At 42.2% G+C, this 13,294-nt stretch overlaps 1 pseudogene; it reads left to right on the top strand.

The window, feature by feature from the left end:
* Nucleotides 1-84: 84 nt before the first annotated feature.
* The window catches only part of LOC125884447 (NACHT, LRR and PYD domains-containing protein 12-like), a 127,362-nt pseudogene continuing 114,152 nt past the window's right edge, over nucleotides 85-13,294 (top strand).

Below are 13,294 nucleotides of genomic sequence, written 5' to 3'. Positions count from 1 at the left end.
AGCAGCACTCTGGACTCTGCGTGTCCACCATTCAGCTGGATTATCATATTCATATTTCAGATGAGAACAGAGGTGAGAAACATAAAGCGTGTTCATAAAGTCATGTATTTCCCTCTGTGTGATGTGACTCTGAGCTGCAGACCAAGAGTCACAATGTCTTCCTTCCACCTCACAGCTGATTCCTATAAAGATGGCGTCTTCATCAGGAGCAGCTCCACAGGAAACATGACCATCCACAGTGTTTCTTCATCTGATGAAGGACTCTACAAATGTAACTGTGTCTCTGGAGCTGGAGGATCAGCAGACAGCTGGCTGACTGTCAGAGGTGAGGGGGGTTTCACTCAAGTTACATTTGTCTTCAGCTCTTCATGCATAAAACCAGCAGTGCAATGTGACGACAACACAAAGAAGAAGAAATCCTGACGTTTCAAATTTAAAGTTCAGAGGAGAAAAACATGCTTATAATAACTGCACCTTGTTTGTTGTATTGATTCTGTCTGTTTGTGTTTCTGGAGCTTTGCTGTGAAAGAACATGGAGCCAAACTGCCCTGAATAAATACTAAAGATAAATGAATCATATGGAACCGATGAGAGAAAAAGAAAAAGCATTTCTGTGACACACAGTTTATATTAAAGGGATAGTTTGGATCTCTTGAAGTGAGGCTGTATGAGACATGTACCCACAGTCAGTGTATTACCTGCAGTAGATGGCAGTCAACACACCCCCAGTTTGGAGAAGCAGGCAGGAGTACCGACATGGAAGCTCAGCAATGTCCTGCTGTGGACGAGGGCAGCGGCAAAATATATTTTAGCCACCTAGAAATAAAAACAATATCTGTCTAACCTTTAACCACTTTAGCTTGCTGTCAAGCAGCGATTTCCTACGGGGGACTGAAGCCATGTGTGTTCATGTGTGACTTTGGTGAATGTGAACTAACCCTTTAAAACACACAACAGCACAAACAAGCTAACGGATGGAGGCAGCGGTAGACCAGCAGCTCCTGCGTTCAGTGAGGTAAAACGCAGCGATGAACTGTGTTTACCCACAGTGGGTTTCCAAAGTGTTTCTCAGTCCTTGTAGTAACATCCTTTATGCAGTCGTGTTGGTTTTGAATGCAATGCAGCCTGGAAGGTCAAAGGTCACAGGCCTTCAGGGTTGGTTTTCAGCCTTGCCCCTGACATGGAGGAATTTCTCCAGGTCCTCTGAATCATTTGATGATATTATCAGGGCTCCAGACTGAGTCAGTGCCAGTATATTTTACAACTACCCGCTGGTTTGAGACCCGCTAATGTGCGGGCGTTTTTCCTTTCTTTCATGTTGTCTAACAGTGGAGTGAGAGCGCCAGTGTGAGCCAGTGTGTGGGAGAGGGAAAGTCCAGGAGTGGGTGCTAGTTAACCACGAGAATCACGTCATCTACACGCATCAGGTGAATCGTTCCAGGTGAAGCTCGCCTGTAAAGTGGACGAGAGCAGGCGGCTGCAGCAGGAGGTGGTGACCAAAAGTTAGGGTGAAGTCGGAGGCTGAATCCACATGTCCACCATCTTCAGTTGGGCGACGTATGTACCGTCATCACATAAAGTCTGCGAGCGGCTGACAGACAGCCCTTGAGACTGTTTTACTCGTTGCCATGGAAACGTGCAACGATCGCTGCTGTCATATTCATATATATGTCCTATAAGTTGATGAACAGTGCTGAACTCGTCTGTTCCTGCAGATAACAAGATATAAATCAAATGTAGATCTTTTTTTGACTGACGAGGACTATAAGTCAGTAAACTGGGTGTTTACTGACAGACATTACAATCATTAAAATATTCTAAAATAAATAAACTGTGTCTGACTATAAGCTTCATATTTGACACAAGACAACAGCTTTCATTAAAGATCAGTCAGATATAGTCAGGGCTTCACATCTGTACACATGTTAGTTTAAGAATCACCACCAGTCAGCGTCACAGAGAAGAGAACAGAGGCAGCCTGGCTGTTGTTGTGTTGATTTCTGATGTTAATGCACCATAATAATAATAATGACCCTAATAACAGAGACTGTTGAGGAGTCCCAAAGCTCGACTCTAAGCAGAGTCTCAAGTCTCTGTGTTACTCGCAATAAATAATTTCCCATGAGTCAAAGGGGGGGAGGTGCCAACAGAGAGGACCAGCGAAAGTGAAAGTATAAAGTCAGTGGTGTGTTCAGACTCCATTTTAAACTGCACAGAGCAGTGAGAGGAAGACAGGTGGTGTGAGACACGGTGAGTGTTGATGTTTATTCATTGTTTAGTGTGTTCTAGGGGAGAGTAGAGTCGGTTGGGTCAGTGCCACATCTTCACAGCTTCATCATCACACTTGCTTTTACCACCACCATCATCTGACGCTGTTTTTACAACCAGGCTTTAGGCCTGCGCGCAGCGACGGATCTGCGCGCTCCGGTGCTTCGGGCGCGCGCTTGTGCCAACTCTTTGAATGTGCGTCACAGTGAAAAGCTCTAGTTTATAGACACACAGAGAGAAAAGGGGGACTCTGCCGAGGGGTTGTGGCGCAGTTTTGTTGTAGAGGAAGATGTTGAGTGTACAGTCAGCTCTCCCTGCTCTTTGTTAGAGTGAGTTTTGGTTTCCGCCCTCAGATCAGATCAGTGCACGGACACTCTCTAAACTTTAGGCTCGTTGGAGATGACCTGCGCCTCGCCTGGAGAGTAGACGAGATCAGAGCTGCAGCAGGAGGCGGTGACAAAAAGCTGCGGTCAAGTCTGACAGTTTCCAGCAGCCTTCAGTCTGTATACAGGGGCGTCATGCAACCCCAAAATGTGAGGGGGCATAGTGGATTGTGGTTCATGCGCTATGCGCGCGCACGAATTTTTTGGGGGGATGCCCTCAAATCACTTATTTTGGGCCGCTGCTGCACAACGCCTTGAGGTTGGATAGGGCCCAAACTCAAAGCCGCTCCCATTACATGTAAAATCTGTACATGACACTTTGGTCTGCGAAATCCACAGACAAGATGCCTGTTGTCCATGCTCGCAATCATTATGCATGGATCTTTCACACCACGCAGATTTCCAAAAGTATAAACATCCACGGCAGTAGCGGCGCCAGGATTTTGATTGTGGGTGGGCCTCCAGAACTGTAACTGGAGCGCTGTCATTGATAGGCTATCTGTAATTGCAATTATTGCTGTTGCATATGCTGCCAGCGTGCATAAAGACGCATGGGCTCTGTGGAGAGCTCCGCTCCAGCTGGCTGCTGTGACAGGTCACTGACACTGTATTTCTGCTTACAGTCAGTGATCCCTGTGATTCAGACAGGAATCTAACATGTTTCAGACTCGCCCGAGTTACATTAATACCTGTATTTTGATATTTGACATTTCAGGAGATTTTGATAATAGATTATTAAAGTTGGTTTGCGAGGTTGTGGAGTTAGGCCGTATTTGCGCCGGCATATCATTAGTGCAAAATCTTTTGGGTAAAAAAATAGGCCATTAAAGGAATTGTCGGAAAGGCAGGATGTTTAAAAAAAAAAAAAAAAAAAGAAAGAAATTGCGTCATTCCGACCATAGGAGAAAAAAATTGGTGGATGGAAAATTAAGTGTTGCCATTTAGACAATTAGAGGCCCATGTCGGAGTGGTGGGATGTCGGAATGGACGTTGCCCACCCCCTTGGGTTAGATCGCCGTCATCACCGGCGATACCGGGGGGGCGGGGGGGGTATAGTTGTACTTTTTCGCGTCTATTTCCCCCAAGAGTACCTGGCTGCAGACCTCCAACCTCCACGGGTGACAGGAAACACGTGACCTCCATGGGTGACAGGAAACACGTGACCTCCACCATTGACAGGAAACACAGGACCTCAGCAGCGGAAGTTCTTCTTGTAGCGGCAGACCTTCGGGCTTTTATTGTGTATTATTGTATATTTAGTAAATAATAATGATTTTTAAAAACTTCGGCCTTCGCAGTTGATACGAAATGCGTTAACTCAACAGCGGAAAATGTTCGTATTCTATGTACTCGATGTTTGGTTCTTAAAACGTGCAATTTTGCACACAGAAATAAATTATAAATAAAAATATTAATGAATAGTAACACACATTCATACACACATACACACACACACATATATATATATATATATATATATATATATATTATATACAAATTATTATGAAACAATAATTATATATAATATAAAAATAAAAATAACAAAATAAACAATTTCTTATAAATAATTTAATAAACAAACCGAAACCAGTAATAATGTTAAAATAAACACGTTTTGTTTAAGATAAATAAACCCCAGCAATTAAAACCTATTTTAAATGACTAAATTAAATTAACCAAGTTCTGACAGCACATCATGTGAATTTTTTTTATCAAAAATTGCTGTGATTATGTGATCCTGTATAGTCATGTATCAGGATATATGTGTAACATATTTTTTTCTTTGCTTGCTTGTTTTTTTTCCCTTTTCTTTCTAGACTTATTTGTTAATTTTTATTTATGTACACCACCTCCACCTCCAGATTAAAAAAAAATCTTGAATGTCTTTCAAAAAGCAATAAAAACTTGACTTTTAAAAAAAGATCAAAAATTGCATGAGACATGTCCCCCTTATCCATCAAAACAAAGAGAAAGAAACAAGACATCACTACAGTTCAACATCATTTTTATTAGTTTATTTTAACAGACAAATCAAAACTTTCTCCCACTGGCCATGAGCCTCAAGCCTCAGTGTGTGACCACAGTAATGATGTGCTTCTAAACTTTGGACAGAGAGGACAACCCCACTCTGCACCGGAGAAGGCTGTCCTCTCTAACCGGCCTCCAGAGTGTATGATTTATGGATGCATCTGCAAAACAGTATACATTACTATACTAAGACCTGGTTTCCCAGAGAGTGATAAAGGCAGGCCCTACAGATGGTTAGTTTTGGTCATAGTCAGGCCAACATCAACTGCATGCTACACGCCCTATGTTTACATGCACTTCACTAATCACATTACCTTCCCTCTTACAGCAGTGTTTTTTCAACTGCTGCTTCTGTTCACGGAAACACTTATTTATAAACAATTTTAACACCTGACAGTGTTGTGGAAATTCTCTGCTACTGGTGAAGAATGAGAATTTATTTTCTTTGCAAAGAAAAGGTCATTCAACACACAAGCGGTCAGAGTGAAGAAAGACCCCAAACATGGAGAGACCTACACATTTATGCCTGAGAAACGCTCATTAAGGTGTGTTTCACACCCCTTTGTCTGCCACGGGTAGGAAATTACAATTACAATTCTCCCTTTTGAGTATTCATGTCACTAAACAAAAATAAAATAAAATAGTCACAACTTAATTATGTGACACTTTAATTCATGTTCTTTGGTGTCAAAGAGCTCTGGAGAAATAACTGATTACTAGTATTATTAGACAGAAGAGGACAAAAAGGAGGCGTCTAGTAAAATCATGATTCAGCGCTTATTACTGTGGGATCACTGTCAAACACCTGTTATGAATTAATCAGGGAAAATACCTGTAGTGGTATGCTAATTTTGTAATGTTAGGTATAGAGATCTACAGATAATATAATAAAACAACAACGTGATGAGATGTAACATAATGCACTGTCATCTTGTGTGTCAATGTCTTACACTTTATATAAGGATAATTTTATTGCAAAGAGCTGTGGCATCACACAAACCAGCAGTTTGTCTTTTGTTTTTCACAATAAAATCAACACACACTTCTTCAAGAAACAGTGCATAAATCTAGCTTTATTACACAAGGGTTCCTTTATAGTTATTATAACATTATATGCTCTAGTCTGGGGTTCCCCAAACTCTATAAAACGACATTAAAAACACACCACAGTCTCACTAGTAAACGCAGTGCATGGTAATATATCAACAGTCAGATCAGGCTATGAGATTTGTGGATCATACAGTTTATGAACTTAGCTAAAGTCAATGCTAAAATTAGCGTAGCTGTTTGTATAGCAGGCAGACAGGAGGTTGGAGGTCTGCTTTCATTAAATGCTTACAGCCACTCAACACTTTGTTTTTTGTTTTTATTTCAACATACCTTACCTCGCCTCTTGTCACTCGCCAAGATATACTTTTGTCGTTTCTATGATAATATTGCACAAAACCGTTGTTGCCGCTTTCTCAATGCATACGTCTCAATGAAGTATGCACATGCGCAAATACTACGCTAGCGCACGTGTTTCATGTCAACGGTGGAGGTCACGTGTTTCCTGTCACCCATGGAGGTCACGTGTTTCCTGTCACCCGTGGAGGTTGGAGGTCTGCAGCCAGGTCCCTCTCTCTATTTCCGGAACGGAAAATAAGAGCGATGTAATTCTTTTTTTAATGAAAGCAGGACACTTAAGCCTTTACATCGATCCCATCGGTGTGTTTATAGCTTACCCGGAAGCCTAGATGTCAAGCCGCTAAGATCGGCTGTCCAATGGGAGACCCGGGTGGCTAAAATCCAATGGGAAAGCTGTGAGCGGTCACATGATCGGCCAAAGATCGTTTATTATCAAGATGGTTGCTCTGTTGCCCTGTGTGATCACTACTAACAGGAAATCTCCCCTAAATCCTAATAAATAATGCGTAAATTACCATTTATGCATTTTATGCAAGTTACGGCCACTAAATGGGCCTGAGATGAAGGAGATTATTTAGAATACATTTCACTCAATATGACCACTGATCATAGCTAGATGGTAAAATAATAAGTAAGGTAAAGTAAGTAAAATAAAATTGGTTGAAAAAAAAAAATCATCCCTCAAATCTGAGGGGGCACGTACCCCCCCGGTTTCTATTGACGTGACGCGTCTGTCTGTATATATAATAATTCAAACACACTGTGTATGTGTGTTACAGTTCTGTCAGATTTGGGAAGATGGCTGATTTGGAGGCAGACGGGGACAGATCAGAGTCTCCAGTGTCCAGCTGTCAGCTGTCTTTGAAGAGTGACCGCAGTAAAGAGTTTCCACCAGACCTCAGTAATGAACCTGGACCCTCAGCCACAAAGTAAGAGACTGTTTCTACTGTAAACTGACCTGAAGACAAAACTGCTTTTATGTATTTATTTATTTTTCATTTTCAAAGGCCTTTTTTATTTTTGGGGGGACTTTTATTTCATAATTCCACATTTATTTCCAGCTCTTTTTGTATCCTCCTTATTAACCTGGTCCAATAGTCATTATTCCACTCGCGATGAAGTGATTGGCTGACACTTGAAGTCCCCCGTGCAAATACTGAGCTTGGGAAAACTGCCTTTAGTGTTTGTGCTGCACATACATGGAACACCTTACAGCAAACGCTACAACTTGATGCACTTGTATCTACAGGCCAGTTTAAAACCATGATTACAAACTACTACACTCTTGAATGTCACTGTTTTTAACTGTTGTGTGGTTTGATTGACTGAGCCGTGTGTGTGTGTGTGTGTGATCCTCTCGTTTGTATGGTATATGTGTGTGTATGTGGTGTCTACGTATGTTTATGTGTATAATGTACCATCATGGCTACTGATTTTGAAACTGCGATGTTAAATGTGTTGAACGAACTGGAATGTATGTTTTCTTTAAAATCAGAACAAACGGCTGCACTGAAAGCTTTTATTGAAAAAAAGGATGTGTTTGCCGTCCTTCCTGCATAGTCACATCGCAGGACACATGCAATGTTTTCTCTTTTTTTTAGAACATGTAAACTTTTGTTTTGCTTCAGAAAAGCAGCTCTGAGGCCTAGTCCACATGAGCACGGGTATTTTTAAAACCAAACTTTTTTGGCCTCCAGTTTTTAAAAAATCTGCATCCATACGAGTGGTGTAATAAAAATACCTCCGTCCACATGACACCGCAAATTCCACTATCAAGCAATGTAATAAACACGCCAAAGCAGTAGGTGGCGATATAACTCCTAACTGTAAGGCCATTGTAGCCAATCAGAAGGCAGTAAAATGTCATTACCGGAAAAACGACAATCTCTGTCAGTTCTGAAAGTCACTATGTGACATTACACGATTGTGGAGCCATAAAATCGTGCCGTGACTTGGCCGACACACATGACACACTACACGATGGTACTCACCAATTATCCCCCAGTCGTCTTTCATGTCATCAGGTTATTCTTGTCCTATTTTTATTACTTTTACTATTATCTGAGTCACTGTGTCTGTTCATGTGCCAGCCGAAATGTTGTTGTAGTCACCTAAAAGCGTCAGCAGATGGCAGGAGCTACATTTGAAGCACCGTACGCAAACATAAAAGCCACTGAATCCTCCACAAGTTCCTACAAATGTTTCACAATAAAAGCCTATTTAGAAAATGGAGGGATTCTCTCAGCCGAGGTTATAAGGGGCTTTTAATTTGAAACAGTTTCAGGAAGTGTTGAGTTTGAAATAACAGCGTGATGCATTAACTTTATCGAGGCAATGGGAGCGGATTAAAAGTAAAAATGTAAAATCACAGAGGGATTAATGAATAATGGACCGTTTATAATGTAGTCTGTTTCAAATGAAGCTGGTAGCCTCTGCAGTTGTGGTGAGTAAAATACACTAGTTTTTATTTTTCTTACTTTAAGTCATCTGGTGAAAATTCTTGTGTTTTTTTAATATCGCAACATATATTGCAAAAAAACAAAAACAAAAACACAATGTCAGTTTTTTCCAATATCGTGCAGCCCTACTATATATATGTGTGTGTGTGTGTGTGTGTGTGTGTTTATATATGTGTATATATAGACTTGTTGTAATGTTTCCTCTGGTCTTTACAAGGACTAATAATATGTTTTCAAACATTTGTTGTTTCCACAGACAGAGAGCAGAGTCTCCAGTATCCAGCTGTCTGTCTATGAAGAGTGACTGGTCCATGGGTGAGCCTCCATTGTTCAGTAATGAACCTGGACCCTCAGACACAAAGTAAGAGCCTGTTGAAAAACATGAGGGAGCTTTTTGCCTTTTGAAAGTCGTCTCACAGTGGAGCACAACATTACTCAGGAGGTTTTCATGAAGCTCCACCATGAGATATTTGAAGTGCCTGTGACTGAGTGTGTGAATAAAGCAAATTATTTTCAGCACAGTTTGCAGAACGAGATCTAAATAATGTGTTCATCTCCACAGAGAGAAGAAGAGGAGTCATGTTTCTGTGGAGGAGCAGCCGTCCTGCTGTAGTTTGTGTCAGGACGTCCTGAAGGATCCAGTCTCTACCAGCTGTGGACACTGGTTCTGCAGACAGTGCATCAGCTCATACTGGGACCAGTCTGCTTCATCAGGAGACTCCTCCTGTCCCCAGTGTGGAAAAAGACCCAGAACAAGAGCTGGACTGCAGACAGCCAGTCAGACCAGCACTGTACAAAGTAAGACTGTCCATCTGTCTGCTGATGTCATCATGTCTGAAAACAGGATTCTTCTTGGTTTATTTGTGTTGTAAAGTGTAGACATGAAAGATTTTATAAAACTAATGTATAAAACCTTCATTTTTTCATGTTACTTGTTTTAATGTCGATCAACAATATAATCTTAAGATTTTAGATTTATTTCTTTAGTCTCTCATGTTTCCTTCTCTTTCAGCAGACAGTGGTCTGCAGGAGGTTTTAGATGAACATAAGATCAGTCTGAGGAGGAGATGTGAACGTGTGACTGAAGGAAGTGATGAAACAGGAAGTGGAACCCTCCTCAACAGGATCTACACTGAGCTCTACATCACAGAGGGACAGAGTGAAGAGGTTAATACCCAACATGAGGTGAAGCAGCTTGAGAGAGCTTCTAAGATGAAGACCTCCATGAAACTCCAATCAAGTGTCAGCACATCTTTAAAGCCTTACCTGAGCAACAGAAACACATCAGAGTGGTTCTGACCAACGGTGTCAGTTGGAAAAACCTTCACAGTGCAAAAGTTCACTCTGGACTGGGCCGAGGGTTTGGAAAACCAAGATGTCAGTGTGGTGATTCTGCTTCGTTCAGGGAGCTGAACTTGATCAGAGATGAGAAGTTCAGTCTTCTCACTCTGCTCCGTGTTTTCCATCCAACATTACAGAAGGTCACAGCAGAGGAGCTCGCTGTCTGTAAAGTTCTGTTCATCTTTGACGGCCTGGATGAAAGCAGACTGGCTCTGGATTTCCACAACAATGAGGTTGTGACTGATGTCACACAGAAGTCATCAGTCAACGTGCTGTTGACAAACCTCATCAAGGGGAAGCTGCTTCCCTCGGCTCTGGTCTGGATAACTTCCCGACCTGCAGCAGCCAATCAGATCCCTCCTGCATGTGTTGACAGGGTAACAGAAGTACGAGGCTTCACTGGACACCCAGAAGGAGGAGTACTTCAGGAGGAGAGTCAGTGATGAAGAGCGGTCCAGCAGAATCATCTCACACATGAAGACATCCAGGAGCCTCCACATCATGTGTCTAATCCCAGTCTTCTGCTGGATCACTGCTACAGTTCTGGATCACATGTTGACTACAGAGCAGAGAGGAGAGCTGCCCAAGACCCTGACTGAGCTGTACTCACACTTCCTGCTGGTTCAGACAAAGAGGAAGAAGCACAAGTATGATGAGGGACATGAGACCAGTCCACAGGAGCTGACGGAGGCTGACGGGGATGTTCTTCTGAAGCTGGGGAGGCTGGCGTTTGAACATCTGGAGAAAGGAAACATCATGTTCTACCAAGAAGACCTGGAGCTCTGTGGTCTTGATGTCACAGAGGCCTCAGTGTACTCAGGAGTTTGTACAGAGATCTTCAGAAGAGAGTCTGTGATCTTCCAGAAAACAGTCTACTGCTTCGTTCATCTGAGCGTTCAGGAGTTTCTGGCTGCAGTCTACCTGTTCCACTGTTTCACCAACAGGAACACAAAGGTACTGGAGGACTTCCTGGGGACAGACCAGGATAATTATGCATACTTAGAGGACTTGGGGAGAGACGAGGATAGTTACAGATCCCTGGATGTCTTCTTAAAGAGAGCCATGGAGAAATCCCTCCAAAGTGAAAATGGTCACCTGGATCTGTTTGTCTGCTTCCTTCATGGCCTCTCTCTGGAGTCCAACCAGAGACTGTTAGGAGGCCTTTTGGGTCGGACAGACAACAGTCCAGAAATCATCCAGAGAGCTATCAACAACCTGAAGGAGATGAACATGAACAAGATCTCTCCTGACAGAAGCATCAACATCTTCCACTGTCTGCTGGAGATGAACGACCTCTCAGTACATCAGGAGATCCAAGAGTTCCTGAAGTCAGAGAACAGATCAGAGAAGGAACTCTCAGAGATCCACTGCTCAGCTCTGGCCTACATGCTGCAGATGTCAGAGGAGGTTCTGGATGAGTTGGACGTGGAGAAATACAACACATCATACGAGGGACGACGGAGACTGATTCCAGCTGTGAGGAACTGCAGAAAGGCTCTGTAAGTCCAGATGTGATTAACATCATAAATCATTGTAGATTAGTAGTTTAATTCTTCAAATATACACACTGTGAAATTCTTATTATTCATAAAATGTTCAAATGATGTGTCTGTTGTATTTTGTCACAGATGTTCTTGAGCTGTTTCAAATGCTGTGAGTGCAAAACATGTAGATGTTTCAGTTGGTTGTGTTTATAGCTGTTGAGTTCATCAACACAGTTCTTCTATTTATTTATAATCATTTAATATTTGACAGTTTTTCACCTTTGTGTGATGGAGGTGAACCTGATAAAACAAATGATGGACTTCAGAGTTTGTTGTTGAGGTTTAATCACAGCAGCATTTCATCACAGTATGGCAGTATTTGATGGTTCTGAGTGAAAGCAGTAAAGTTATTACTCCATAAGAAGGTTCTGTAAGGTGTTTTATAGAATCAGACGTGCAGATAATACCTGAGTTTATTCACCACCATGCTTAAAAATGTAAAATAAGATCTGTATCATTTGCCAAAGGAGATTTCTGAAGTCCTAAAAACTGCTTTTATCCAGTTGTTGCTGTCTCTTTTTTCATGCCTTGGTGCCGGTGACAGTCGTGGCCAGAGGCATCATGTTTTTGGGTTGTCAGTCTGTCCACGACATCTCAAGAACACCTTGAGAGAAATTCTTTGCATTTGGCACAAACGACTTAAAGCCTCAGTGTGTAAAAATCGTGAGTAACAGTGACATCAGCGGTCAAATTCTAGATTGCAGCGCTCACTTGCTCACCCCTCCCATCGGGTAAGTGACGGCGGCCTCGTAGGACAAAAAGCCTTGCACAGACAGCAGAGATGGCATCATCCACAAGTTTTTCGAGTTTTTCAGGAGTATCTAGCGACAAGGTGAATATTTATTTAGGAATCTAAACCATGTTACGATATGTTATAGCTTACCAGTGAGATATAGGTTATCTGTGAGATATATGTTAGGAGTGTTTTATTTCTAATTGTTTTGGTAACACGAGCAAACATTAGCACAGTAATGTTAAAATAACACGTTTTATGTGATAGTCACAGCACAGTGCAGCAAATATAGGTTGGTACGATTATAATATATGCGTTTCCAGAGTGTTCTTCCACAGGACACAGGGAGAGGAGGAAGAGGAAGAGAAGGAGGGAGAGGAGGAAGACCAAAGGGAGGAAGGGGGCGAGAGGGTAGAGGCGGTGCAGGAACGGCCAGGCGAGGAGGTAGTGTCTCGGTAGTCTGTGCCAATGTAGCCCCCGAATCGAGACGGGCTAGTGCCAATGTAGCTAACAAAACTAGCTGTCTCCACCGTTTTAGATTCACAGTAACTTACGCAGCAAGTAACATCATTCGAACTTAGATGAGAGGGAAAAGTAGTTGCAAACATGAAGCCAAAATGATTTTAAAATATCAGATTGAATTACCTGTCTAGCAGAAAGCAGGCAATCTCCGCATCCCTTGTGAAATCCACCTGGAATAAGCAACGCTGACATTCACTCGCGTTTTGTCCCATCCTCGCTTATCTGATCTTTTTCTTTTATTTGGTGGCGTGGTTTCCCTCTTACGGGGCAAAACATATGTGTGGTCCTCCATTTAAAGTGCGACAGATTCATAAAAGTACAAAGCCGGTTCACGCAGAAGCGCCCCGGATTGAGCTGCACCTTAACCGTCTCCAGTGACGGCAAGTTCGAGGTAAATGCGAAGCGCGTATACCCCTTTTGGCCACTGTATTCAAATATGGCGACGCAAGAGGGCAGCCTCCAGCAGACCGCGCCCTGCTTGTGTATAGAGACATCATTCTAAGCCTATGAGAAAGCTTCCATTTGTATGTGAATTTCATTACACTTTAGTAAATATATATTTATGAAAGCAATAGTTGATATTTGCTAATAAACAACCACGTAAATTAT

This window comes from Epinephelus fuscoguttatus, linkage group LG23, assembly GCF_011397635.1.
Source record: "Epinephelus fuscoguttatus linkage group LG23, E.fuscoguttatus.final_Chr_v1".
NCBI lineage: Eukaryota > Metazoa > Chordata > Actinopteri > Perciformes > Serranidae > Epinephelus > Epinephelus fuscoguttatus.
The sequence above is the reverse complement of the archived record's forward strand: the minus strand, read 5'-3'. Positions and strand labels throughout refer to the sequence as shown.